General features: G+C 42.7%; 1 protein-coding gene and 1 pseudogene across 2 annotated transcripts in view; one reads left to right on the top strand and one right to left on the bottom strand.

The window, feature by feature from the left end:
- Positions 1–27,554, bottom strand: part of MSRA (methionine sulfoxide reductase A) — a 410,272-nt gene that overhangs the window by 362,203 nt on the left and 20,515 nt on the right. The gene's annotated exons all lie outside the window — the stretch shown is intronic.
- On the top strand, positions 5,552–18,306 carry LOC133775446 (NADH dehydrogenase (ubiquinone) complex I, assembly factor 6-like; annotated as a pseudogene).

Raw genomic sequence — 27,554 nt, 5'->3', positions numbered from 1 at the left:
CTAGGCCAGGCTGAAGTCAGGAGCTGAGCACCACATCTGGGTCACTCCCATGGGTGGCATGGTCTTAAGCACTTGAGCCATAACATGCTGCTTCTCAGATGCATTATCAGAGAGCTGAATCAAAAAAATTGCTGGGACTCACTTTTGGTGTGCAGGTTCCCAAATGGAGGTTTAACATGCTATACCCCAATACCTACCCCAAAACTGACAACTTTTGAGGGTATTATAAAACAAAACTGTGCTGATGGTTTTACTACTTGCTTAAAAATCAAACTCTACACAGGTAATTCTCATGCTATACAAATGATATTTCAACATACACATACAACAATTAAATATCTACTAATATTTGCTGCTTCCACAGCACTATATCAGGCCCTTAGGGAAATACCCACTCAAAAGGAACTTCTAGTCCTTTTATTTCAGTTGCAAAAACAGAACCTAAACATGTAAGTAATATATACCATGTACCAAGAAATGACTGCCAAATAAGCAACCTGGTGATGAGTATGAGAAAGTCGAGAAGATGGGGAGAGGCCTGGAAAGAAGTGCCAGGAAGGCCTTCGAGATGGTGTTGGTTTTAAATGGGGTGGTGTGGGTAAATGAAAATCAGATGATGGCCGGCGCCATGGCTCACTTGGCTAATCCTCCACCTGCAGCGCCAGCACCCCAGGTTCTAGTCCCGGTTGGGGCACCGGGTACTAGTCCCAGTTGCTCCTCTTCCAGTCCAGCTCTCTGCTGTGGCCCCGGAAGGCAGTGGAGGATGGCCCAAGTGCTTGGGTCCCTGCACCCACATGGGAGACCAGGAAGAAGCATCCGGCTCCTGGCTTCAGATTGGTGCAGCACCAGCCATAGCGGCCATTAGGGGAGTGAACCAACAGAAGGAAGACCTTTCTCTCTGTCTCTCTCCCTGTCTATAACTCTGTCTCTCTCTCTCACTGTCTAACTCTGCCTGGCAAAAAAAAAAAAAAAAAAAAAAAACAGTTGAGTGGAATAGGGAGGGCATTCTTGGGGGGTAAGAAACAAAAAAACAAAGACAAGAGTATTCAGAATGTGTCAGCAATCAGTGGGGCAGTCTGAATTAAACAGGCCCACAGGCCAATAGAAAGCCTCTGTGGCCAGCTAAGGATGACCACAGAAGTCTGACACACATGCTCCCTCCTGGAGCGTCTTCAAACTTTAGGCCCCTCAATATTGTTTCTTATTTTTTGCCATATTTGAAACTACAGTGTAATTTATTTATTTTTACTATACATTCTTTAAATTGTACCTACATTAATTTTTAAAGAAAACCTTAAATATAAATGGAAAACCAGCATCATTTGCCAGAAGTAGAAAATACTGCAAAAACATGGTTATTGTTAAATTTACAAAACCAATAGCTGTCTCCAAGCTTGATGTCTATCTTTATTAAAATGAGAGATTCATGGTGCTGGAGAAAGGTTAAAACTACACTCGTATCAACAGACAGTTTCACCTTGATACAATCAGAAGTGTTTAGAGAGAGATGAAAAAAATCATTTTCTCACTATGACTTAGTATTATTTAACACCATACCCTTATGAATCATCAAATATCACCTAGTGTTATGAGTCCCATACTTGGGAAATGTTGGCCTACAGCAAATCCTAAAAAGGGAGGTGAGGAACATACCAGTAACTAGTGTTTATTTAGCACGTACTCTGTGTCACACAATGTTCTAAACAATTCTCTTATTTCACTTAACCCCCTGAATAATATCTAACTTATAAAGGGATTATCAATCCCATGTATCAAACTGGAAATTGAGGCACAGAGTTTAACTTAACAAGGTCATACAACGTGCTAAAAGTCATAGGTACTGAGTGTCAGGGCTAGGACTGATCCGAGGTAGTCTGTTTCCAGTCCGTGCACTTAACCAATACAAATGAGTCATTTCTCACGTGAAATGACATTTTTGGAAGATTTACCTAGCTATGATATCCTTGATGAACAAAGGAAGGAGAGGCCAAAAGACTACTGCACTAATCCAGGGATTGGATCCCATGAGCCAGCTGGACCCCAAGGGCTCACAGCCATTTGCTTCAGTCAGCAGAGGGCACCAGAGAGCTGCGGGGTAAAGAGCCAAACCACTGCCCAGGCTTCTGACCACTTGGCTCCTGAAGAAAGGGAAATTTGAGGAGCAGAGCTAAGACAGGGTGAGAAAGGCAAAGTGTGCCCCAGAGAAGAGAGGAGGTGGGGACACTGCCATCACCTGGAGGCCAGAGAAAGTCAGAACTGGGAGTCAAGACAAGAATAAGAAAGAAGTCAGAGGAAACTGAAGGAGCAGCACTCCAAAGACCAGGTCCTGTCCCCAGGTCTCCTTACAACCTGATCCAAAACATAATACATACTGGGTCTCTTCATTTGTAAGTGGATTTCATGTATTTCAAGAGTACAAAATTGGAGCAGGTGTTTAGTCTAGTGGTTAAGATGCCTGCATCCCACAGCTGAATACCTGGGTTCAATTCTTACTTAGATCCAGCTCCAGACTGCAGGTTCCGGCCAATGCAAACCCTGGGAGGCAGAGGTGAGCACTCACGTAAATGGGTTCTGCCAGCTGTGTGGGAAACCTGGATTGCATTCCTAGCTCCCAGCTTCAGCCCCATTGCAGGCATTTGGGGAGTGAACCAACTGACTGACAGGAGCTCTCTCACATTCTTTTCTCTGTGCCTGTCCTCGCTATGTCTCTGCCTCTCCAATTAAAAAAAAAAAGTATAAGATTTGACTGTACCTTGGCCTAAATTCCCTTCTTTAAATTCAAAATATTCACTTAGGGCTCATATCTAATTCTCAGAGAATGTATTTTAAAATTAAAATTAAGCAATACATTTAAATGTTATTTCCAAGATTCTGACAGGTCTGAAACATCTTGAGTGCAGACACCATTAATCCACAGACATCAAAATTGTTTTATTGCTTTAAATCTTCCAAAATCATTGTTTAGAGGGGAAAAAAACAGGATAGGAGATAAAACTGTCAGAATAACAAAAAAAGAAAACCTCAGAGAAAATTTCCTTTGCATGGTTTAAAATATGTGAAAAATTAAAAACAAAAATAACTATAACTGCCCAATTGGATACTTAATTCAGGCTTTGTTAAATAAGCAGAAAAATTAGACATTGTAGATTTGTGATTCACTCTTGGAAGAAATACAATCTCTTACTTCCCAAGAGAAAAGCTTTAAGAGCATCAATAGATTTCTCTGGATATCAAATATTTCTCCATTATTGTGAGTAAATTATATTTGGATCAAAATCAGATGGATTAAATTTCCCTTAAAATACCCAGGAGATTTTTAAAATACAAGGAAATGTGTCACATATCCAAAAACATTATTTTAGCCTAATACCCCAATGGAAATCTCTCTCCATTTGAACATTAACTGGAAAACAAAACTCGCCTGAGATTTAGATTTCACTAAATCCAAAGTAAGTTGTTAAAACTGACTGATCATTTGCTCGTGCTAAGATGAAAAAAAATTTTTTTAAGATTTATTTATGTGAAAGGCAGAGTTACAGTGAGAAAGAGAAGAAGAGGAAGAGCAGAGAAAGAGAGTTGGTCCAACCGCTGGTTCACTCCCCAAATGGCCACAATGGCAAGGGCTGGGCAGGCCAGAGCCAGGAGCCAGGAGCTCCATCCAGGTCTCCCATGTAGATGCAGTTGTCCAAGTACTTGAGCCATCTTCTGCTGCTTTTCCAGGCATATTAGCAGGGAGCTGGATTGGAAGTGGAACAGCCAGGACTCAAACTAGCGCCCGTACAGGATGTTGGTGCTGCAGGAAGCAGTTTAACCCGCTGCACCAAAGTGCAGGCCCTGAAATTCATTCTTTGGTGCCCTTTAAAAATCCCTGAAAACCTGGCTTTACATTTTTGTTTTTAATATGAAAAAAATATGGATCTGGATAAAAGTCACAACTTTATGTATATGCTACATATATACAATAAATAATTTACAAATGGCTAAATGCTTCCAAATTCTTAATAAATGCAGTCACCAACAAGTGCCAGAAAGTTCAAGTCTTCATTATTCTCATCTCTGTTATTTGGTCCTCCTGACTAGACTATAAACTCCTTAAAAAGAGAGATTATTAACCTTTTAAATCACCCACTAGCTCTGTGCTGAGCACATCTATTTGGTCAGTAAACATTTGCTGAATTCCTATGTCCAAGGCATCTTAGCAAGTGCTCCAGGGACAAAATGAAGCACACTCAGTCCTTGCCTCCAAGGTGTCACCATTTTGTGGGGGCAGGAATGGAGTAGATACTAAGACTAAGGGGGCTCATGACACACACAGGGGTGGAGACCACAAAGAGGTGACCCAGGTACCCCTCACTATCCCCTCCCCTTAGTTTGGCATCCAGTTTGAGCTCCAACATTAGAACATTTTATCCTAGGTCAATGTATACAAAGTCCACTGCCTTTGTTTAAGAAAGTAACTTGGTAAGGTTTTGAATTAGAAGATGAGGCCATTTTAGCTACAACTCCCGACAAAAGTGCTCCCTGTGTTCTGTGGGAGAAAAGGAGACTCATGGGAAGCTGTTGCCAGGCAAGGTGAGAAAGGCACAGAGAAGCAGAAATGACCAGGAAGGGCTGACCAAGGAAGGACTTTCACCTCTTTGCTATGTACTCCTTCCTCCATCACTCCCACCCCAGTCCTCAGGAAATTCTCAGAGGTGTTATGGGTGGGATTTAGGTAGAAAGTGCTAAAAGGGTCAATTCAACATGAAAAACATAGTATCTGCAGATGCAGGCACCCAGAAGCAGAGGTAACCATGACAACATTCATCTCTCTCTCTCTCCCACACACACACACACACACACACACACACACACTGGAATTTTAAAAATTGTTAAGGATAGCTTTGGACTCCCATGGTATAGAACTGGGCACTGAGCCAAGGTGCAGGTTATATATGTTGGCTATGGTATGCCAGGTTCAGACCACCAGAGGGGTGCCAGCAACTTCAAAGGAGGATCCCTGTGCATGGAATCATCCAGAACATCCCTGTTTCTTCTGTTCAATTTGCATGCCCAGGCATTGCCCCAGCATCCAGCCTCAGCCGGCCTCTGTTCCATTTGCTACCTCCCTATTTGCCAGTTTGTCGGGCTATGGCCTCACTGCACAGCCAGTGTGAAGACCCTGTGCATGGTAATTAGGGGAGATCAGCTTTTGGGAGGGAAAGCAGCACACGATAATTAGGGGAGCTCAATCTTTGTAGAGCAAAGCTGTGAGCAAATTTCACATAGAAGACATTTTATGGAGTTGTGGGCTAGCCCCAGAACCAACAGTCCACGGAGAAAAGATCCACACACAGTCCACCTGGAAGGAATTTTCACACACAGAGGAAATCACAATGTGGTTGTCTTCCTAAACAGCCTGCGAGTTTGCTTCAACTGTACTTTCATATATTCAGACAGAGAAAAAAAAAGACTTGATCTCTTTAAGAAATTTCAGAGTGGAAAACAGATTTAGAAAGACAAAAATGTGTTCAGAAGCCATCCCACCGAAATGAACTAACACTGCGGAAGGATGAAGTCAGTTCAGAGGCAGGGCCGTGGATTCATGGTTGCCAAAGCAACTTCCTCCAGGTTGAGAAAGAGACTGTGGCGTAGCTGTTTAGCAACCATGCCGCATGTCTCCATTTTCTTTCTCTTTCTCTGCCTCTGCCTTAAGGAGGAAAAAAGAACAGAGCAGTGGGAAAAAAGCAAGGCCATGCAAGAAAGATGCAGGGCTTCGAGCTACGATTCGTAAATTTCTGAAGGAGATTAAGTCTGAGGGGAACACAGGAAGTGCTAAGCACAACGCAAAGCATTTAAAATCATTGTGTGCCAAAATGGAAGAAGAACCTCCAGTAACTCTACTTTCAAGCATATTCTTAGGTAAGTTAATGGGTAACCAGAGAAGGCAAAGTGCTCAAAGCTGCACAGCACATTAATAACAGATCCACAATTCGGAACTCCAGAGCCTACACTCAGTGGTTATTCCACAGGGCCACTCGCCTTGGCTTTGATGAGTGGCGCAGGCCTGGCTTGAACAGAAGAGAAAAGCTTTAAGTGGCTATGGGAGCTGTTGGACAGGCCAAGAGGCCTGTGATCATTAACTTCTGAAGAACCAAGATGGAAGAATAGTAGAGTTTTTCCTTAAAAGAAGGGAGTGGAAAGCCAGCTCTCTGCTGTGGCCCGGGAGCGCAGTGGAGGATGGCCCAAGTCCTTGGGCCCTGCACCCCATGGGAGACTAGGAGAAGCACCTGGCTCCTGGCTTCAGATCAGCGCAATGTGCACGCCGGCAGTGGCGGCCATTGGAGGGTAAACCAACGGCAAAGGAAGACCTTTCTCTCTGTCTCTCTCTCTCACTGTGCACTCTGCCTGTCAAAAAATAAATAAAAAATAAATAAATAAAAAAGAAGGGGTAGAGCAATGAAAGGCCAAGCGTTTATGATGCAATACTTAATAAGTTGGCACCAAGACATGTAAGTGATAAGCTTTTTCTAAAAAAAAAAAAAAGGATTTATTTATTTATTTATTTGAAAGGCAGAGTTACAGAGAGAGAGAAGGAGAGACAAACAGAGAGCAATCTTCCATCTCCTGGTTCACTCCCCAAATGGCCACAACTGAGGCTGGGCAAGGCTGAAGCCAGGAGCTTCTTCCAGGTCTCCCACATGGGTGCAGGGGCCAAAGCACTTGGGCCATCTTCTGCTACTCTCCTAAGTGCATTAGCAGGGAGCTGTATCAGAAGTGGAGCAGCTGAGACTCAAACTGGCTCTCAAACGGGATGCCAGCATTGCCAGGATGCCTGCATTGCCGGCGGTGGCCTAACCTGATATGCCACAACACCGGCCCCCAGTGAAAGGACTGGATCACACCCTGAGCCAGGTGGCAACCATCACCTGATTGTTGAACCTAAACCTGTGCGCCACATGCTTGAGAGGAAATGCTAAAATCTGTGGTGATGGGGTTGGGGGTGGGGTGTCATGGAGAAGCCAATCCACAGCCTCCAGGACACTGTCACATGGCACGCTTCCTGGTAACTGCTGCAGGCAGGATCTTGGAAAACAGAGATGAGAACTGGAACAACGTAAGTAAACATCCAGCATTCCTGTGACCCTGTCACAGCCTTCCAGACGCAGTTCTCATGACAAGCTAACCGGGGATCACTGGTTTAAAATCTTATTCTTAGTTATGTTCCATTAGAGACACAGCCTAGAGTTGAGGATAAGCAGGGTGTTTATATTCATTTTGTTCTGACATGGGGAACCAGGCAGGAAGATGAGGTAGGAATAGATGAGCTGGAATTTCTGCCAGCCCCGCACTGTACCTCTATCCCCTCGCCTGTCAGTGTGATATGCCCCTCTTCCCCACTTGCACCTGTGTCTCATCCAGGGTCAGAGAGGGGAAGACACTGTGATGGCCATCTGGAAGTTAAACTCCAAAGGGAGGCGCCATGAAAATCTCAAAGAGCCTTATGCGCACTAAATTCCATCCTGGTTGCATATTCAATTAAGGCATTACCCCCTACCTCATAAAGCAGCTCGATACTAGGGAGGGGCACTTTTTAGCTCTTGACCATGCTTAGGGATCCTTTTCAGGCTGCCTCCCCGCTCTCTCCTCAATGGCAGCTCTCTGGCCCACTCACGACGGCTCTCCATAGGGGTTGGCACACACTCACATGTGAATACATGTTATTTCTCTTTTTAAAATAAATCCTGTCCTCACTTGTGCACTGTATTATGCCTGTGCTTTGAATTCTTATCTGTGTGGGGGAAATAATCTGGAATAAAGATGAAGATACAAAGTTACAAGTGGAAAAATTCCTTGAACTGGTTTGAACAAAGACAGCAACAGAGACGGGGAAGTGCTTTATCATTTTCACGAATCCAAGGACATGTTCAATAATAAAACTGCAGGAAGAGCAGGAGCACAGTCAGACCATTTCTGCTGCCTTCTGTGTGGCCCTTCCACCTCCCCTAGTGAACATAGACCTTCTCCAAAGTGACACAGCACGGTTAATGTCCACGCCAGCATGGACCGGTCACAGCTCCATCTCTACAGCAGAGGCACACGAGCTCTGGAGGAGACTCTGCCCAGAAAGGGTCAGATCCAGCCCAGGGGTAAATGGCAGGGCCAGGGACGAGGCACAGGGGATCCCTGCAGCTCCTGCAGGAGCCATGCGAAGGGGCCATGAGCGGCTCCAAGTCAGGGTGCTGGAAAGAGACTCCTCAGTGAGCACGGGGCCCAGCTCCATCACACAGAGTACCCAGCCTGGATGTGAGCAGATACCCGTATCGACATCCACACACACCATCTCAGTTTTCAGCTTCATTCTAGTTTCCTACGTGATTACCAAACTCCGTTTCAAACTGGCTGAGGAGAGAAAGAGGAAAGAAGAGGAGGAAGAAGAATAAGGGGAAGGGGAGGGAAACAACAACAAACAGGTTTCCAAACTGCAGGGACATCTTCCTTCAATTCACCTCTCCCCCTCCAAATACAACTGTTATGGTGTACTTACTGGGAAATGGTAACTAAATTTTCCCAGGTCAGTTTTTAAATCAGCTCTAAATCAGAGTTTATTTTATGTGTTTCTTTCTCCTTTGCTGGGAGAAATTGGCTGGGATTACATCCCAAACCTCCAAAGAATTAAGCCTAAAAGTGAGAAAACTAGTGACAATCGAGTGAATAAAATGGCCTGAGCTATGTCTTAACATAAATTTTACAGAATTTTTTTTGAAAGGCAGAGACACAGAGACAGGCAGAAGGAGAGATTTCTACCAGACCACTGCTTTTTCACTCTCCAAATGTCTACAACAGCCAGCACTAAGGCCAAAACCAGAAGCTAGGAATTCAATTCAGGTCACCAATACAGGTGGTAGGAATCCAACAATTGCCTCCCACAATACATAGTAGCAGGAAGCTAGAAGCAGAAGCAGAAGTAGGACTCAAACCCAGGCACTCTGGTGTGGGCTATAAGCATCCCAAGTACTATGGTAACCACTGTAATAAATGCCTGCTCCTGAAGTAACAATTTAAACATAATTAGGGAGGGTTAACATATGGCCAAGGATGGATGGATGAAGGGGCCAATGGAGAATAAGAAGTTGTCATACCCAGATTCCATACAATACTGGTGGCATCCAAAAGGACAGAATTGTAAAAAAATAAATAAGTAAAGTAAAAATAAAAAAACAACCAGTAAAAGGTGGCCGGCACTGTGGTGTACAGCAGGTTAAGCTGCCGCCTGCAGTGCCAGCATCCCACATGATGCTCCACTTCCAATCCAGCTGTATGTTGGTGCACCTGGGAAGCCAGCAGAGGATGGCCCAAGTGAGAGACCTGGAAGAAGCTCCTGGCTTTGGCTTGGCCCAGCACCAGCCATTGTGGCCATTGGGGAGTAGACCAACAGATGGAATCTCTCTCTCTGTCTCTCCTCTCTCCCTCTGTAACTCTGATTTCCAAATAAATAAATAAGTAAAGAGAGAGAAAAAACAAGGAAGGAAGGAGGGAGGAAGGGAGAGAGGGATAAGTTGTCAGAGACAAAGGAAACTGAAAATAACTAGGAATTCAAAAACAAAAGGTGAGTAATCATTTGACCTCAATTAAGATATCACTTCTGGATTCTCAGTGAATCTATCAGTTAATGGGAGTGCTCTTGTGCTCTCTCTTGCACACTCTTTCTCTCCCAAATAAAAATAAATGAACAAATTTTTAAAGGGTTCAGACAAGTGGTCAAGAAGTTAAGATGAAAATCTACATGTAAAATGACAAAGGGCAGTGCACATTTAAATGGGTTCATTTTCATCAATATCCCCCCATCTCTTCCCCCTTATAATATACACATTTTTGAGTTTCTCCCATGTTTAAAAATGATATCCCTTTTGAACTTACCTGTTGACCTAGTTCCTTCACTCTCCAGCCAAGCCTGCTGAAATAGAAGCTGGATTCTGTTCTGGTCTCACTTCCTCACCACCCGACCCTGGTGTTGGCTTCTGCCCTTCTGCTCCCCCTTGCCACCAAGGTCAGCCAAGTTGGCTCCAGGTCCCAGGGTTGCGACTGGCCATCCCTTTCTTCTCCATATCCTCTTCTCTCCTGGTTTCATGAGCAGTCCTTATCTAGCTACTTTTTCCATCTATCCTAGAGGCTCATCATCCTCTACTCTGAAATGCTGAGATTCCACAGCCTCCACCCTCAGGCCCTGTTCTCTCCCCTCCTGACGCCACTCTCCCAGGCAGGGCTGTGTGCAGGTACCCTGGGAAGGCACAGGACTCTGGGAAAAGGACCGCAGAGGCAGAGGCAGCTGGAGGCCCAACTGCTACAGGCTGCATGCATCACCGAGAGCTGCTGAGGAACTGCCCCACTTCTGCTGCACCTGTTGTCTGACAGGAGCTCACTGACCCACAAGGCACTCACTCATGAGAAACTGGAGTGGAGCAGCCAGGAGTGCCACCACCTCCAGAAAGCAAGGAAATGGGAGCTGAGGATATGCGTGCCCATGTTGGCCTCCACATGTCATTTTGAAAGACTCTTTCCCCAAGTGATGAGAGAACCACGGGCTTACATAATAAGCAACCATGCTTGCCGCATAGGTGGACCCCATCATCAAGCCTTCTGAAACGGAGGCTGCATTTCAAGTTGAGGTCAAGGTCGGGGTTAGCCTGTGGCCTGGTTGCCTCCTTGCCTCGCACTGCAGCTCTTTCAGGGAGTGTGATGATGCATAGTCCTCAGCCACCTTCACCAAACAGGGGGCAAAAACTTGGCGGTAAGATGTTCCATAATGTCCCCACTATATACACTGTACTGCAACAGACATGCTCTGTGCATCCGCCAGGAGCTGGGTACCATGCCGGGTTCTTTCCCTGTTATCCATTCGCAGAAACATCTAGGCGAGGCAGGAGCCACTATCTCCACTTTACAAACGACAAACTGAGGCAAAGTCATCCAAGAACATAGAGTTAATAAGCATCTGGAGTGCAGTTCTGATCACTGTCCAAGCATGAAGTACTGGTGCCGTCACCAAACCAACTTGTCCCTTGTTAGAGAACACACTTCTGAATGCTGCCTGTTTATATTAAGGTGGCAAAAACCTACCTATGGTCATGAAAGGTCCTGTAGAGAGAGATAATAAGCAAGCATTCATTTCCCAACATCATACGCTGCAGCACAAATGCGTTTCCATATCTTGGTATTAAGTCAAGAGAGGAAAGTGGTACCCTCAGGAGAAAAACATGAATGATACTAAAGGAACGCAGCCAACTCAATAAATCCAGAGACTAATATTGCTATGTGATCTCTGCAGTAGTTATGCTGGCACTGATAACCTTACCAAAGTTCTTCATGGAACTTGTTAAATCATAAAATCATCTCTTGATTCCGGAACATAAAACAATGTCTTTTTTATGTAAACACAACCTTGGGGAAACTGCAGATAACTGCAGATTTTTTTTAAGATAAAATTTTTTTTTTCTGTCATGCTGGGAACCATTTACTTTACTCACAAATATTTTTACATATTTGTACGAAGACTTCTCTGCCATAAATATTAAACACTAATACAGAAGCTAAGAGCTTATGTCTCTAATAATTATCTGGAAAGTCAGCTATTGGGCATACAACAAGCAATCATAATCAAATTTCTAAAGATGGATAGTTTCTGTTGAAGGTGAGTTAAAAACATAGCAGCCATTTATTGAGATTCATTAATATTAATATCTATTGATCTGCACTGTATGAAAAGGATTTTACAGAAAAGACAACTTCCAAACATAGTATTACACACAGTATAACCTCAATCATTCTTTCTTTCACTCATTGAACTAACAGTCATTGTACAGCACAAATATGCATAGACACAGGAAGAGGGCTAAATAAGTAAATAAGCCCTTGCTCAACTTCCAATGCCTTTTCAGAGAAAATACATACATACATTAAAGTTAAATAACTACTGTAAAGTTAAGCAATAACCAGACAACAAAATAAGATGTCTTCAAACAATATGATTACATGCCAAATGAGTATTAAAGAAATGCTAGGGATTCAGAAGACAAGCAGGGTCAAAATGGGAGAATAAGAGAAGACACTGCTGAGGGAAGAAGTAGTAATTAGAAAAAGGGAAATTAGCAAAAAGAAAGCAAAGGGAGATTGTCACTGAAGGCATGTTCTGGAGAGAGTAGTCCAAGAAAGCAGAATAAAATGTGTATGTAGAGATAGAGGACCTAATATCTACATCAATTAACAATCTATAAAACAAAACCATGATGGCTTATCTTCCAGCAATTAAAAGCATGTTCACAGGGCCAGAGTTCTGGCACAGCAGATTAAGCCATCATCTGCAACATTAGCATCCCATTTGGACGTTGGTTCATGTCCCGGGTGCTCCACTTCCGATCCAGCTCCCTTCTAATGCACCTGGGAAAATGGCGGAAGAAGGCCCAAGTACTTGGGTCCCTGCACTGACACAGGAGACCTGGATGGAGCTCCAGGCTCCTGCCTCGAATTGGCCCAGCTCCAGCCATTGGCCACCTGGGAAGTGAACTATCAGATGAAAGATTTCTCACATTCTCTCTCTCCCTCTCTCTCTGACTCTACCTTTCAAATAAATAAATAAATCTTTTAAAAGTATGCTCACTTATTTTCTAACTTAAGGACTCAAGTCACAATTTATCCAGCTACAGCTAATCCAGACAAAGCAAGAAACTTATCAAAGCTAAATGCTTTAAAATCTCCTTAATATATAAAAATCTTTAAATCCTCTGTTTTTAAAAAGACTTATTTTACTTATTTGAAAGAGTTACAGAGAGAGGTAGACACAGAGAAAGGTCTTCCATCTGCTGGTTCACTTCCCAAGTGGCCACAACAGCTGGAGCTGGGCCAATCCGAAGCCAGGTGTTAGGAGCTTCTTCCAGGTCTCCCACACAGGTGCAGGGGCCCAAAGACTTGGGCCATCTTCTACTGCTTTCCCAGGCCATAGCAGAGAGCTGGATCAGAAGAGGAGCAGCCAGGACTAGAACCGGCGCCCATATGGGATGCCGGCGCTTCAGGCCAGGGCTTTAACCTGCTGCGCCATAGCGCCGGCCCCTAAACCCTCTTAACATATAAAATCTCTTTGTATAATAAATATATAGCATATATATTTAATACACATTATGTTAAATATGTAACCACAATATTGAGTACGTAATGCAACACTTCACTGCATTCTTAGGTATCACCAAAGTTGTATCTTTCCATGGCGTGCACGTTCTCAAACACAGCAATGCTGACTACAGTGAAAGTCAAAGAATTCGGACAGAAAAGAAGCTTCAGGCCATGAAATAAGTGTAATGTAAGTAATTTGTTCAAATAATGGTTAAAATATGAAGTTAGCAGTTTTTGGGTTAACATGCTAGAACATCCCAAAACACTACGACTGGCAGAAATACAGCATGCCTAGGGCCTTTGAAAGGCAGTTAGATCCATACACAGTTATTCTCTCTGCTTTCTCTTGGGGTTAGCACCAGCCAATGACTCAGGCTCTAGGTCTTTACCAGTTGAGAATGCACATGTGAAATCATTACGAGTTTGCAGCCAACATATGATATCAGAAGCCAGGAAGAACTCCAACAGACATTAGTAGTCCATTTGGAAACAGTTGATATCTTTATTACATTGAGTCATTCAATCCATGAGCATAGAATGCCTCTCCATTTTTCTGGGATTTTAAATGTTTCTTTCATTAGCATTCTATAATTTTTATTTAGATCATGTACATATTTACTAAGCCCATAGTGACTTAGTAAAAAAAAAAAAATGACAACCAAAAAAAGACTTCACAAAATTATTGTAGGATTCAGAACATAATCCAGATAATAGATCAGATAATAAATAGTTTAGGTTTTGAGAGTCATATGGCCTCTATCACAACTACTCAATTCAACTGTCATACTGCAAAAGCAGACAGTGACAGCAAATAAGTGTGCCTGTGTTCTAATAAGACCTTACTTAGAAAAACAGGTGATAGAAGACTCATTCACAACAAAACTCTCAGGAAGTTAGGAACAGACAGGAACTACCACACTTAATGAAGAACATCTGCAAAACACCTACAGCTAAGATCACAGCTAAATGATAGTGAGAGTCTGAACCTTCCCCCCAAGATTGGGACGAAAGTAAGGATGTCTGCTCCCACCACTCTTACTGAGCACAACACTGGAAGTTCTAACCACTGCAGTAAGGCAAGGAAAACAAATAAAGACATACAAAAGGTTAGAACTGTCTCTATTTCCAGACAACATGGTTGTCCATGGAGAAAATCCTAAGGAGCATACAAAAAAAAAAAAAAAAAAAAAAAAAAAAACACCTCCTACTATGTGATTTTAGCAAGGTTGAAATATATAAGATCAAAACCCCAAAATCAACTGCACTTCAACATACTAACAATGAACATATTAAAATTAAAGACAATATCATTTACAGTCACTCCAAAGAAAATGAAAAAATCAGCTACGGACTTAGTAAATATGTACATGATCAAAACAAAAATTATAGAATGTTAATAAAAGAACCATTTAAAATCCCAGAAAAATGGAAAGGTATTCTATGCTCATGGATTGAATGACTTAATGTAATAAAGATATTAACTGTTTCCAAATGGACTAATAACTAATGTAACTCCTATCAAAATTCCATCAAGTTTTATCTTTGACATAGATCAAGTTTATTCTGAAATTTATATGGAAAGTCACAGGCCTTAAAATAGCTAAAACAATCTTAAACAATGAAGTGGGGAGAATGACTCCACCCAATATTAAAACCTAATATAGGCCGGCGCCACAGCTCAATAGGCTAATCCTCTGCCTTGCGGCGCCAGCACACCAGGTTCTAGTCCTGGTCGGGGCGCCGGATTCTGTCCCAGTTGCCCCTTTTCCAGGCCAGCTCTCTGCTGTGGCCCGGGAGTGCAGTGGAGGATGGCCCAAGTGCTTGGGCCCTGCACCCCATGGGAGACCAGGAGAAGCACCTGGCTCCTGGCTTCGAATCAGCGCGGTGCGCTGGCTGCAGTGCGCCAGCCACGGCAGCCATTGGAGGGTGAACCAACGGCAAAGGAAGACCTCAAAAAAAAAAAAAAAAACACCTAATATATACCTACAGTAACTAAGACAGTGTGGAATTGGCAGAGAAACAGACATATAGGTCAATGGAAAAGAATAACAACACACAAATAGATCTACTCAATTATGTCTGAGTCATTTTTTAAAAGATTTATTTATTTATAAGGCAGAGTTACAGAGAGGCAGAGGCAGAGAGAGAGAGAGAGAGGAAGAAAGAGAGAGAGAGAGAGAGACTTCCATCTACTGGTTCACGCTGGCCACAACGGCCAGAAATGAAATGATCTGAAGCTTGACCAATATGAAGCCAGAGCCAGGAGCTTCTTCCGGGTCTCCCACGTGGGTACAGGGGCCCAAAGACTTGGGCCATCTTCTACTGATTTCCCAGGCCATAGCAGAGAGCTGGATTGGAAGTGGAGCAGCTGGGACTTGAACCAGCACCCATATGGCATGCCAGCACTGTAGGCAGCAGCTTTACCTGCTACACCACAGCACCAGCCCCTGAATGGGAGCAAATCAATGAATTTCCACAAATGATGCTGAAGGAACTGAATGTCCTTTAGGCCAAAAATTTTTGTTGGTAAAGGCAATCTCATGTACACAATGTTTTGGTCTCCACTCATACCTTGGGCCTGAAATACTTCTTACCAATAGATAAGGAGCCCACACGGCTTGTGACAGATCTATGCTTTGTGCAGGGCTATCTTGCCCTATTACAAGCTCTTTGTGTGCTCCTATGTTCTATTAAAGCATGTGTGCCACATGCCACCTGGCCAACTCCACTGCCACATCCATTAGCAGCCAGGAGGGAGCTGGGTCCTTTCAATGCCGCATCAAAGAGGTGCTCAATAGGCAAACTGTCCTACATAGACTACTGAGAGGCACTCACTGGCCACAGAAGACCCATGCATACCACTCACATTAAAGCTGATACTGTTCTTTGTGTGAGCAAAGCACTGGTCCATGTCCTCAACTGTGACGCATTTTCCCTTGGCAACTCCAACACTCTGATGCAATGGGCAGATGTGTTTGGACTTGTATTCCTGTGGTCAGCAGAATGATCTCTGTTATCCTCCGTGTAGCTGTAGAACTCCCAGGATTAACAATCAGTGCACGGTATTCTTTCTGACAAAAATGGAACCCAGGGTAGGCCTTTAGCCTAGTGATTAAGACAGCTGTATCCCTCAGCAGAGTGCCTGGCTTCCACCCTCAGCTTCAGCTCCTGACTCCAGCTTCCCACCAATGGTGACCCTTGGAGGCAGCAGTGATGGCTTGGGTAAATGGATTCCTGTCATCCACATGGGAGATCTGGATTCTGCTCTTGGCTCTGGTTCTAGCCACTGTCTACCCCTGGTTGTTGCAGGCATTCAGGGAGTGAATCAACATATGGAAGCATGAGGAGTGCCTAACTCTGTTTCTCAAATCTCCCTCTCAAATCAACACAAATATAATAAAAGAAATTTTAGTGAATTTCAACGCCAGTCTTATCCTTAACTGAGACAAAAATCAACTCAAAATGGATTGTGGACCTAAATATAAAATTTTAAATTATAAAATTTTTAGAATTAAAGGCATAAAATAAGCAAATGATAAAAAAAAAAAAGGAAAAACTCTTCAGGATGAAAGCAATGTAAAAAGTTCTTAAACTTGATACAAAAAGCATGACCCATAAAAGAAAAAAACGGATAAGTTGGAACTCATCAAAATTAAAACTTTTAATCTGCAAAAAGCCTTATTATGAAGATAAAAAGACAAGCTACAGTCTAGGAGAAAATACTCAGAAATCACACATCTGTGGTTTCTCCCTAGTATTTAGATTACAAGAAGAACTCAAATAAACAGTAATAATAAATATCCAGTTAGAAATGCCTAACATTTTACTAAAAGCATTTGACCAAAGAGGATTATACAAGTAACAAATAAGCATATACAAAATGATCTATGTAATTGTTCATTAGGGAAATGAAAATGAAAACCATGAGGAGATATCACCTCACAGCTATGAGAATGGCTAAAATAAATATAGTGACACTATCAAACGCTGACAAGGATTCTGAACAACTCAATCATTCATATATCGTTGGTGGGAATGAAAAATTGTGAAGAATTCTGGGAAAGTTTGGTAGTTTCCTGTAAAACTAAATTACTTCAGTGTCGTTGTTCTGTGCCACCATCAGTCACCCCAAGACCTGTGTGTATGCTCGTGCGGCAGCTCCCAGGGCCATGGTGTTGGGACAGAGCCTTCTGGTTGCTGGCAGACCGAGCGACAGCCCCTGACCACCACTGACTGGAGGTGCTGCTGAAACGAGATTACGTAGCTATCTGTACGCCCTGCTGCTCCCTGCAGAATCTGAAACAGCTTTTGCACGGAGGGCCCGCACTGTGGAACTGGCTCCAGTGAAAGACTCAGCCTCTGAGAAGCCAACTGGACTGACACAAACGCAGTTTTGGAAAAAAAAAAAAAAATGGAAGATAAATACCATGACAATTCACCAGATCAGCCCGTAGCCACTGAAATGTGGAAGCTCTGTGTAGCACCAGATGCAGGCCTGCTTACTGGCCCCAGACTGACTTCACAGAGCCCCAGCAAAGACCGAGAGCCAGAATTCCCGCCCCTTCCACTGGGGCCGGAGAAGAAAAACTGGCTGGGAAGCTGCTGTCAAAAGACACAATCTGCCTAAAAGACAGCTTACAAAATCATTGATGAAAAAGATAACAAGATTTTGGATGACAAAGTACACAGTAGTATCCAGGAACTGAAGAATTATGCTGAAAACCCTCAGCGTGCTCTTCTTTATTTAGCACTAGAAACAGCAGGTATAAAGGAGCTTCATGCAGATCTCGCCGCAGCTCACAGTGGAACAGCACAAGGCACCGTCACCTGCTGGAGAGCCATGCCTATCACGGCAGCGGAAGAAAGCTGTTCCTTCCCACAGATATTTGTGTGCCACGTGGTGCCTCCCAAGAGGATGTTCCACGGAGGAACCAAGACACAAATGTGAGAGATGTGATACACAACATTGCCAGCCAGGCACACTTGCACTGTGTCCCTCCATAAAAGTGCTCCTGTCAAAGCCTTTCCTGCTTTTCTTCAGACAGTTTCTCTAGACAAGTATTTAAAATTCAGTAAGTAGATTCTGACATATCCCACCCATCTTTACAGCAGAATAATGTATTACTTCCGTTGTCTTTGTATATTCAGCTGTAGAGAAAAAAAATTAAAATAATTTTCATTTAAAAAATTAAATTACCACATGACCCAGAAACTATACTCCTAAGCATTTATTGCAAAGAAATGAAAACTTATGTTTACACAACATGAATTCCTATAGCAGTTTCCTGCATAACAGTAAAAAATTGGAAACAATCTAGATAACCTTCATCGTGTGAATGGTTCAACAAACTGTGGGACATTCATACCATGGAATACTACTCTGTAATAAGAGGGAACAAAGTATCGGTGCATGGAACAACTTGAGTGAATCTCTAGGGAATTATGTAAATTGGAAGAAAGCCAATGCCAAAGGTTACACACTGGATGACTCCATTCCTGCAACATTCTTGAAAAGACAAAATTACAGAAATGGAAAACAGATTAGCATTTACCAAGGGTTAGGGACAGTCAAGGAGCAAGGAAGATGGTGGATGTGGCTGTGAAAGGACAACACAGGGGTCCTTGTGATAATAGAACAGTTCTGTGCGTAGTCTCTATCACTGTCAATATCCTGGTTGCAATACTGTGCCATAGTTTTGGAAGATATTGTAACTGGGGGAATGAGGCAAAGGATAGCACAGGTCCACAGTTTGTATTACTTCTTATAACTGCATATGAATCTACAATTATCTTGAAATAAGAAGCTGAATTTAAAAAAAAGTTAGGCAGGAGTTCAAATTTGGACCACGGGGCTATAATTTGTCAACTTCTGATTTATGGAGAAATCCAGTTCATCAAATATGACTGAGTAACTCTACATAGGAACTGATTTTTAAGTTCCCAGAACAAAAAATAGCATTATCTGGCTGCCAAGCTGTGTTTAGAAACCAATCCAAATGTACTGGCAAAGATCAAAAACCCATAGGAGGATTTATGCTTCCTAGTGAAAGAGGAAGGCATCTGCCTACCTAAAAGTTACTCCCAGCTCCCACAATACGCAACATAAGCTACTTTATGTCCAATCTCAACCATTTGCCGTTCTGATCAAAACTCCTTAGGTTGGCTTTCAAAACACTTTATAACCTACCATCATTTTGTCTCCTTTGGCCAGATTTAAAGGAGAGGAATCCATGAACACTTAGGAATATACCATTACCATGATTATTAAATATAGCAATATCACAATAGTTTAAAAAGTTGGCTTCACTCTGTGTTAATGAACTATGACACACACATACAATGGAACAGTATGCAGCCATTGAAGAGAACATATTGACTTGTAGTAAACTAGAATTAAAGAACTTCCTCAACTTGATAAATAACACTGGTATGGTTTGAATGTGTCAATCCAAAATTCAGATGATTGAGAATTAATTTCAACGTGATGACAGGTCAGAGGCGGGGTCTTTAAGAGGTGATCAGGTCCTGAAGGCTCCTCCCCTCATCCACGGGATTAAGGGCTTTGCAAAGAAGGCTTCACATAGTATTGCTTCTCTTCTACTTTCCTACCATATGAGGACACAGCTTTCCTGCCTTCCAGAGGAACCATTTTGGAAGCAGAGAGTAGCCCTCACCAAATAACTGAACTTGCTGGCACCCTGATAGTGAACTCCCCAGCCCCCAAAACTATATTAAAAAAAAAATCTCTATTCTTTCTAAATTACCTAGTCTGTGGTCTCCTGTTATGACAGCACAGACTAAGACAAGCATCTGTAAAAAACCTACATCATGGGGCCGGTACTGTGGTGCAGCGGGCCTGAAGCACCAGCATCTCATATGGGCACCGGTTTGAGACCCCGCTGCTGCACTTCTGATCCAGCTCTCTGCTGTGGCCTGGGAAAGCAGCAGAAGATGGCTCAAGTCTTTGGGCCCCTGCACCCACGTGGGAGACCCGGAAGAAGCCCCTGACTTCTGGCTCCTGGTTCCTGGCTCCTGGCTCCTGGCTCCGGATCAGCACAGCTCTGGCCGTTGCGGCCAGTTGGGGAGTGAACCATCAGATGGAAGACCTCTCTCTCTCTCTCTCTCTCTGTGTAACTCTGACTTTCAAATAAATAAATAAATCTTAAAAAAAAAACCTGCATTATGCTGAAAGTTGAGAAATTGCATGATTTCCCACTAATATCAGAAACAAGGCAAGGAGGTCCACTGTTACTACTCCTTTTCAACAGCATACTGGAAGGCCTAACTAACGTGATAAGAAAAGGAATAAAAGGTGTACAGATTATGAAGGAATGAATAAAACTGTCTTCATTCATAAATAAAAATGTCTTCACTATCTATTTAGAAAATGCCAAGGAATTAACAAAAAAAATTTTCTGGGTCGGGGTAGGGGTAGGGGGCCAGCATTGTGGCACTGTCAGTTAAGTGGCTGCCTGTGATGCCCGCATCCATCTGGGCACTGGTTCCAGTCCTAGCTTCTCCACTTTCAATCCAGTTCTCTGCTAATGCACATGGCAAAGCAGCGAAAGACAGCCAAATGTCTGGACCCCTGCAGTTCACTTGGGAGACCCAGACAGAGTTCTAGGTTCCTGGCTTTGGCTTGGCCCAGTCCCAGACATTTAGGCATTTGGAGAGTGAACCAGTGAATAGAAGATCTCTCTTTCTCTGTGAACTCTTCCTTTCAAATAAAAAAATCCTTTTTTTAAAATTCCTGGAATTAAGAATTTAAAGTAAAGTGACAGATTCCAAGGATAATAAACAAAAGTCGACTTCTGCTTTCTTATAGACCAGCAATGAACAATTGGAATTTAAAATAAAAAATACAGTGCCTTTTATATTAGCATCAAAAATAATATGTTTTGGCATAAAACAAAATATACATAACATTTATATGAACAAAACCATAAAACTCTGATGAAGGAAATCAAAAAGTATCTAAATGGAGAGATACTCTATGTTCATGGACAAAAAGATTCAATACTGTTACGATGTCAGTTCTTCCCAACTTGATCTATAGGTTCAGCACAATCTCACAATCCCAATCAAAATCCCAGCAAGTTATTTTGTGAAATATTCTAAAGTTTATATGAAAAGGAAAAGAAATAGAATACTATCAAAATATTGAAGGGGAAGAATAAAGTCAGAGGACCGACACTACCTGACTTCTACAACTGGTGAAAGAACAGACAAATAGATCAATGAGTCAGAACAGAGAGCCCAGAAATAGACTCACATAAATATAGTCAACTGATCTTTTTAAATTTTTTTTATTTGACAGGTAGAGTCATAGACAGTGAGAGAGAGAGACATGAGAGAAAGGTCATCCTTCCTTTGGTTCACTCCCCCAAATGGCCGCTACGGCCAGCATGCTGCGCCAATCTGAAGCCAGGAGCCAGGTGCTTTTCCTGGTCCCCCATGCAGGTGCAGGGCCCAAGCACCTGAGCCATCTTCCATTGCCCTCCTGGGCCACAGCAGAGAGCTGGACTGGAAGAGGAGCAACCGGGACTAGAACCCGGCACCCATATGGGATGCTGGCGCCGCAGGCAGAGGATTAACCAAGTGAGCCCCGGTGCCGGCCCCTAACTGATCTTTGAGAAAAGAGAAAAGGTAATACAGTAGAGAAAAGATAATCATTCCATCAAATGGTGCTGGAATAACTGGGAATCCATATGTAAAATAAAGAAAAAAAGAGGGAAAAAAAAGAAAAGAAAGAAAGGAATCTAGACACTGACTACATCTTTCACAAAAGTCAATCCAAGAGAGCAGGCATTTGGTCTGGAAATTAAGACACCAGTTAAGACACCCACACCCCATGTCAGAGTGAGTTAGATTCCCAGCTCTGGCTCCTGACTTGACTTCCTGTTAACATAGGTGCTAGGGGGCAGCAGTAATGAATGGCTCAGGTAACTGGGTTCCTGCCATGCATGTGGGAGACCTGGATTGAGTTCCTGGCTCCCAGCTATTGAGACCATTTGAAGACTAAACCAATGGACAGTGAATTCTCTCTCTCTCTCTCTCTCTCTCTCCTTACACACACACACACACACACTTCCGTGCTCTCCTCTGGCTCTCTCCCTCTTTTCTGCCTCTGAAATAAGGGGAAAAAATTTTTAAATTGACTCAAAATGGATCACAGAGCTAAATGGGAATCAGAAAACTATAAAACCCCCAGAATATAATACAGGACAAAAGGCAGGTGGCCTTGGGCTTGGCAATGACCTTTTAGTTACACCAAAGGCATGACTCAATGAAGGAAATAATTTATAAGTTGACTTCATTTAAATTAAAATCTCTGCAAATAATAATCTCAAAATGATAAGACAAGCTATAGACTGGAGATAAAGTGCTTGTAAAAGGCACATCTGATAAAGACTATATCTCAAACATACAAAGAATTCTTGAAAATTAACAATAAGAAAATAACCCAATTGAAAAATGAGCCAAAAAAAAATAATAAACCTCTAAACAGACATGTCACCAAAGAAGCTATCAAGCCAGGAAAGGGCATCCATAGTTAATATAAACAATTCACTCTTACTATTATACAGTGGGTTTTGAAAATGTGTAATGACATATGTCCACCATTATGATATTGTGTAGGATTGGTTCACTGTCCTAACAATCCTCTGTGCTTCACTTATTTGTCCATTCCCTTCCCAAAAACCTCAATCACCAAATGTTTTATTGTCTCCACAGTTTCTCCTTTTTCATAATGTCATATATTTGGAATTATACATTATATAGCCTCTTCAGCTTGGTTTATTTCACTTAGCAATATGATTTAAGAAATATATATACATACATAGGAACTCTTTGTGCTTGCCACTCAATTGTTCTACAAACGTAAAACTGCTCAAAAATTAGAGTCTGTTAATTTAAAAATACAAGAACTTATGTTTGTAATTATTATTTTATTTGAAAGAGTTATACAGAGAGAGGAGAGGCTGAAAGAGAGAGAGAGGTCTTCTATCCAATGGTTCACTCTCCAATTGGCCGCAATTGCCGGAGCTGTAATGATCTGAAGCCAGGAGCTTCCCCTGGGTCTCCCACGCGGGTGCAGGGGCTCAAGGACTTGGGCCATCTTCTACTGCTTTCCCAGGCCATAGCAGAGAGCTGTATTGGAAGTGGAGCAGTTGGGTCTCGAACCAGTGCCTATATGGGATGAGGGCACTTCAGGCCAGGGCATTAACCCGCTGCACCACAGCGCCAGCCACAAAAATAAAAGAACTTATTAAAGATACACCAGAGGTAGCCGGCGCCGCGGCTCACTAGGCTAATCCTCTGCCTGCGGCGCCGGTCCCCTGGTTCTAGTCCGGTTGGGGCACCGGGTTCTGTCCTGGTTGCTCCTCTTCCAGTCCAGCTCTCTGCTGTGGCCTGGGAGTACAGTGGAGGATGGCCCAAGTGCTTGGGCCCTGCACCTGCATCGGAGACCAGGAGGAAGCACCTGGCTCCTGGCTTCGGAATAGCACAGCACCGTAACGGCCATTTGGGGGGTGGGTGAACCAACGGAAGGAAGACCTTTCTCTCTGTCTATAACTCTGCCTGTCAAAAAAAAAAAAAAAAAATACACCAAAAGTGGCATGTAGCGGAGAGGCAGAAGCAGAGAAAGAGGTCTTCCATCCACTGGTTTACTTCCCAAATGGCTGCAATGGCCAGAGTGGGCTGATCCAAAGCCAAGAGCTTCTTCTGGGTCTCCCACACAGGGGCAGGGGCCCAAGGATATTTATTCCTTCACAACCTCATCGGGCCCTTTCTCTACAGCTTTTGACTGATTTAATAATGTGCCTACATCAAAGAAGGATGTACTTTTCTCTGAAGGGAGGAAAGAACTTCCACTTTGATTATGGCTTTGTCTAAATAATGAAGGAGTTTGTGGGAAAAAAAAGGCTTCAATAGGCTCAGCAGCTCGTGGCAAGAACCTTGGGTGATCACTGACATCATAAATAAGAGTGTCAATTGTTAAATCAACATCAGGAGTCACCATGCACTTACTCACCATGTAGGATCTCTTTCCTTAACGAGGTGTACTATTGGAATTAACTGCAAAACTTGTTCTCAAACAGTACTTTATACATTGTGTGTATGTGGGTGCAAACTGTTGAAATCTTTACTGAGTATAGAGTTGGTCTTCTATATATAAAGTTAATTAAAAATAAATCTTAATGAAGAATGGGATGGGAGAAGGAGTAAGAGGTGGGATGGGAGAGGGGGGTGGGAGGATGGGTATGGAGGGAAGAACCATTATATCCTAAAGTTGTACCTATGAAATTTGCGTTCATTAAATAAAAGCTTTATAAAAAAGGCTGTGCCTGTCTGGCCTCAGAATCAGCCCTTAAGGCATTCGGATATGGCTGAAGAGCCCATGAGAGTATTGTAGGCATGGAAAGCCAAGACACTCTGGCAAAAAAAAAAAAAAAAAACTAAATGAAAGATCTCTGCGAGTGAGATCCCAGTGGAAAGAACGGGGCCATCAAAGAAGGAGGTACCTTTCTCTGAAGGGAGGAGAGAACTTCCACTTTGACTATGACCCTATCGGAATAAGATCAAAGTCAGCGAACCCTAAAGGCTTCCATAGCCTTGGCAACTCATGACTAGAGCCTAGGGAGATTACTGACGCCATAAACAAGAGTGTCAAATTGTTAAATCAACAACAGGAGTCACTGTGTACTTATGTCTCACGTGGGATCTGTCCTTAATGTGTTGTCCAATGTGAAGTAATGCTATAACTAGTACTGAAACAGTATTTTGGAGGCAGCAAGATGGCGGAATAGGCAGGGAGCACACTTAGTCCGGGGGGAAAGAAAGTTTAATATAAGTGGAGATACTGCAGGGTCAAGGAAGAGTAGGGGAAAAAACAGCAGCGGAAACTCTTCCGGAACTAGTGATTCACAGTGGACCTGCGTGGAGAGCGTGGGAGCCCAAGTTCGGGACACCAGCGGCAGACTCAACGCACCAGCGCTGGAACGCGAGGTGAGCCGAACCTCCACAGCCCGAGATACCAGCAGGCAAGCGGAAAGAGGAGGCTAGAGGGAACGAGGCTTGAAACTCCGTGGGGAAAAGTTCACCAGGCTAACTAGAAGAGAGAGAAAAATAAAATAAAAAAAGTGACTGATACGGACACAAGTTTCTCTCTCTCCGCTCACCTCTCAAAGGCAAGCAAGACAGAGCAGGCGCCATTTTGGACATACGTCATAAGCAGGGCGACCTCAGGTCTGCACCAGCCCTGAGCCTAGCAGAAAAACCTGACTCTGTGGGGAGGGGTGAAATAACAGGAGATTAGCATCTAACTTGGCAACCCAGTGGGAGACTGCAGGAGAATTGGAGCCCACACTGAGGGCAGCAGAGATTCCCTGTGTGGTCCTTGGGAAAGAGCTTCCAATCCCTGGCTCCTGTGGGTATATCATTTGCCTGCTAACTACCTCCAATTACGTTCAGCTGTGCGGAATTACTTCCCTTTTAAATCAAAAAAAGAAAAAGAGATTTACCACACCTAACCTGGGAGTGTCATCCTTGTCACACACCCTCAACCCTGAGGAACCAAACACAGCTCTCAGTCCACACTCATCTCAAGCCTCTAAGGCTCCACTGAAAGCAGACAGTCCACTTAATATAGAGCCATAGTGTAACAAGAAAAAACACCACAGTGAAGAAACCAAATATCTCCAACATGCCAAACAACAAACGCAAAAACCAAGCTAACAAGAACAAGGAAGAAACTATGACGCCCCCAAATGAAAAAGACACCCCAATTCAAGATTATGAAGATGATGAGATCGAAGAAATGCAAGAAGCGGATCTCAAAAAATTGATAAGAACAGTAAGAAATTCTCAAAAACAAATTCTTGAACTACAGAAATCCTTCATGGACAAGATAGAAAATCTCTCTCGTGAAAGTGAAATATTAAGGAGGAATCAAAATGAAATGAAACAACTAGTGGAACAAGAAACTCTGATAGTGACGAGAAATCATAATGAAATGAAGAGTTCAATAGATCAAATGACAAACACATTAGAGAGCCTTAAAAACAGAATGGGCGAAGCAGAAGAGAGAATATCAGACTTAGAAGACAGAGAACAGGAAAGGAAACAGGCAAACCAAAGAAAAGAAGAAGAAATTAGAAATCTAAAAAATATTGTCGGGAATCTACAAGATACTATTAAAAAACCCAACATTCGGGTTCTAGGAGTTCCTGAAGGCATGGAGAGGGAGAAAGGATTAGAAGGCATTTTCAGTGAGATACTAGCAGAAAATTTCCCAGGTTTGGAGAAGGACAGAGGCATCTTAGTACAGGAAGCTTATAGAACCCCTAATAAACATGACCAAAAGAGATCCTCACCACGACATGTTGTAATCAAACTCACCACAGTGAAACATAAAGAAAAGATCCTAAAAGGTGCAAGAGAGAAACGTCAGATCACGCTTAGAGGATCTCCAATTAGACTCACAGCAGACTTCTCATCAGAAACACTACAAGCTAGAAGGGAATGGCGAGACATAGCCCAGGTACTAAGAGAGAAAAACTGCCAGCCCAGAATACTATATCCTGCAAAGCTCTCATTTGTGAATGAAGGTGAAATTAAGACTTTTCATAGCAAACAGAAACTGAAAGAATTTGTTGCCACTCATCCTGCCCTGCAAAAGATGCTTAAAGATGTGTTACACACAGAAACACAGAAACATGGTCACCAATATGAAAGAAGGTAAAGGAAGGAAACCTCACAGCAAAAGATCACAGGAAGCTCAATTTCTCTTTGACATAGAATTAAACTCTGATGCTCTGTTAAAGCAATGTGTTAAAGTAATCTATTATGTTCTCTTGATGTCTGTTAAATTCTAATTGTTCAAAAACAGCTGAATTTTTATTAAGAGCTATGGGTTATTTAAATATGTGCTTTTTTCAAAAATTTGAATAATCGCCTTGTAACAATGATCAAATTTGGTCTATGTTATGTCATGATTTTAAGAAATCTTATTTCAACCAGATATTTTGGATTTTGAGCCTTCTTGGCATTCTTGACAGGCATTCAAAAAATCAAAGTTTCAAACAATCTGGTCTCTAAAATTTCCAGTAAATCCTGGACTTTGGTTTTTCCAGTTTGGGCCCAACTGAAAAAATCAAAGGACCTATGTCTCTCATCTTATAGAGACACCAACTAATCAGTCTATTTGGAGTATATTAGAAGGACTGTCAAGATGTGATGTGGTACCAGACTTTAAGTTTCTATAATGGAAAATGCTATTAATACAAATGTTTCAGAATTAAAAAGTCTAATGATCTTGTGTTACTAGACATGATAGTTATCTTAATGAGAAAGCCCCAGAGGCTTAAAGGGTTAAATACTTGTAAAATCCTACAGGTGCTTTCAAA

The sequence above is a fragment of the Lepus europaeus genome, chromosome 16, assembly GCF_033115175.1.
Source record: "Lepus europaeus isolate LE1 chromosome 16, mLepTim1.pri, whole genome shotgun sequence".
NCBI lineage: Eukaryota > Metazoa > Chordata > Mammalia > Lagomorpha > Leporidae > Lepus > Lepus europaeus.
The sequence above is the reverse complement of the archived record's forward strand: the minus strand, read 5'-3'. Positions and strand labels throughout refer to the sequence as shown.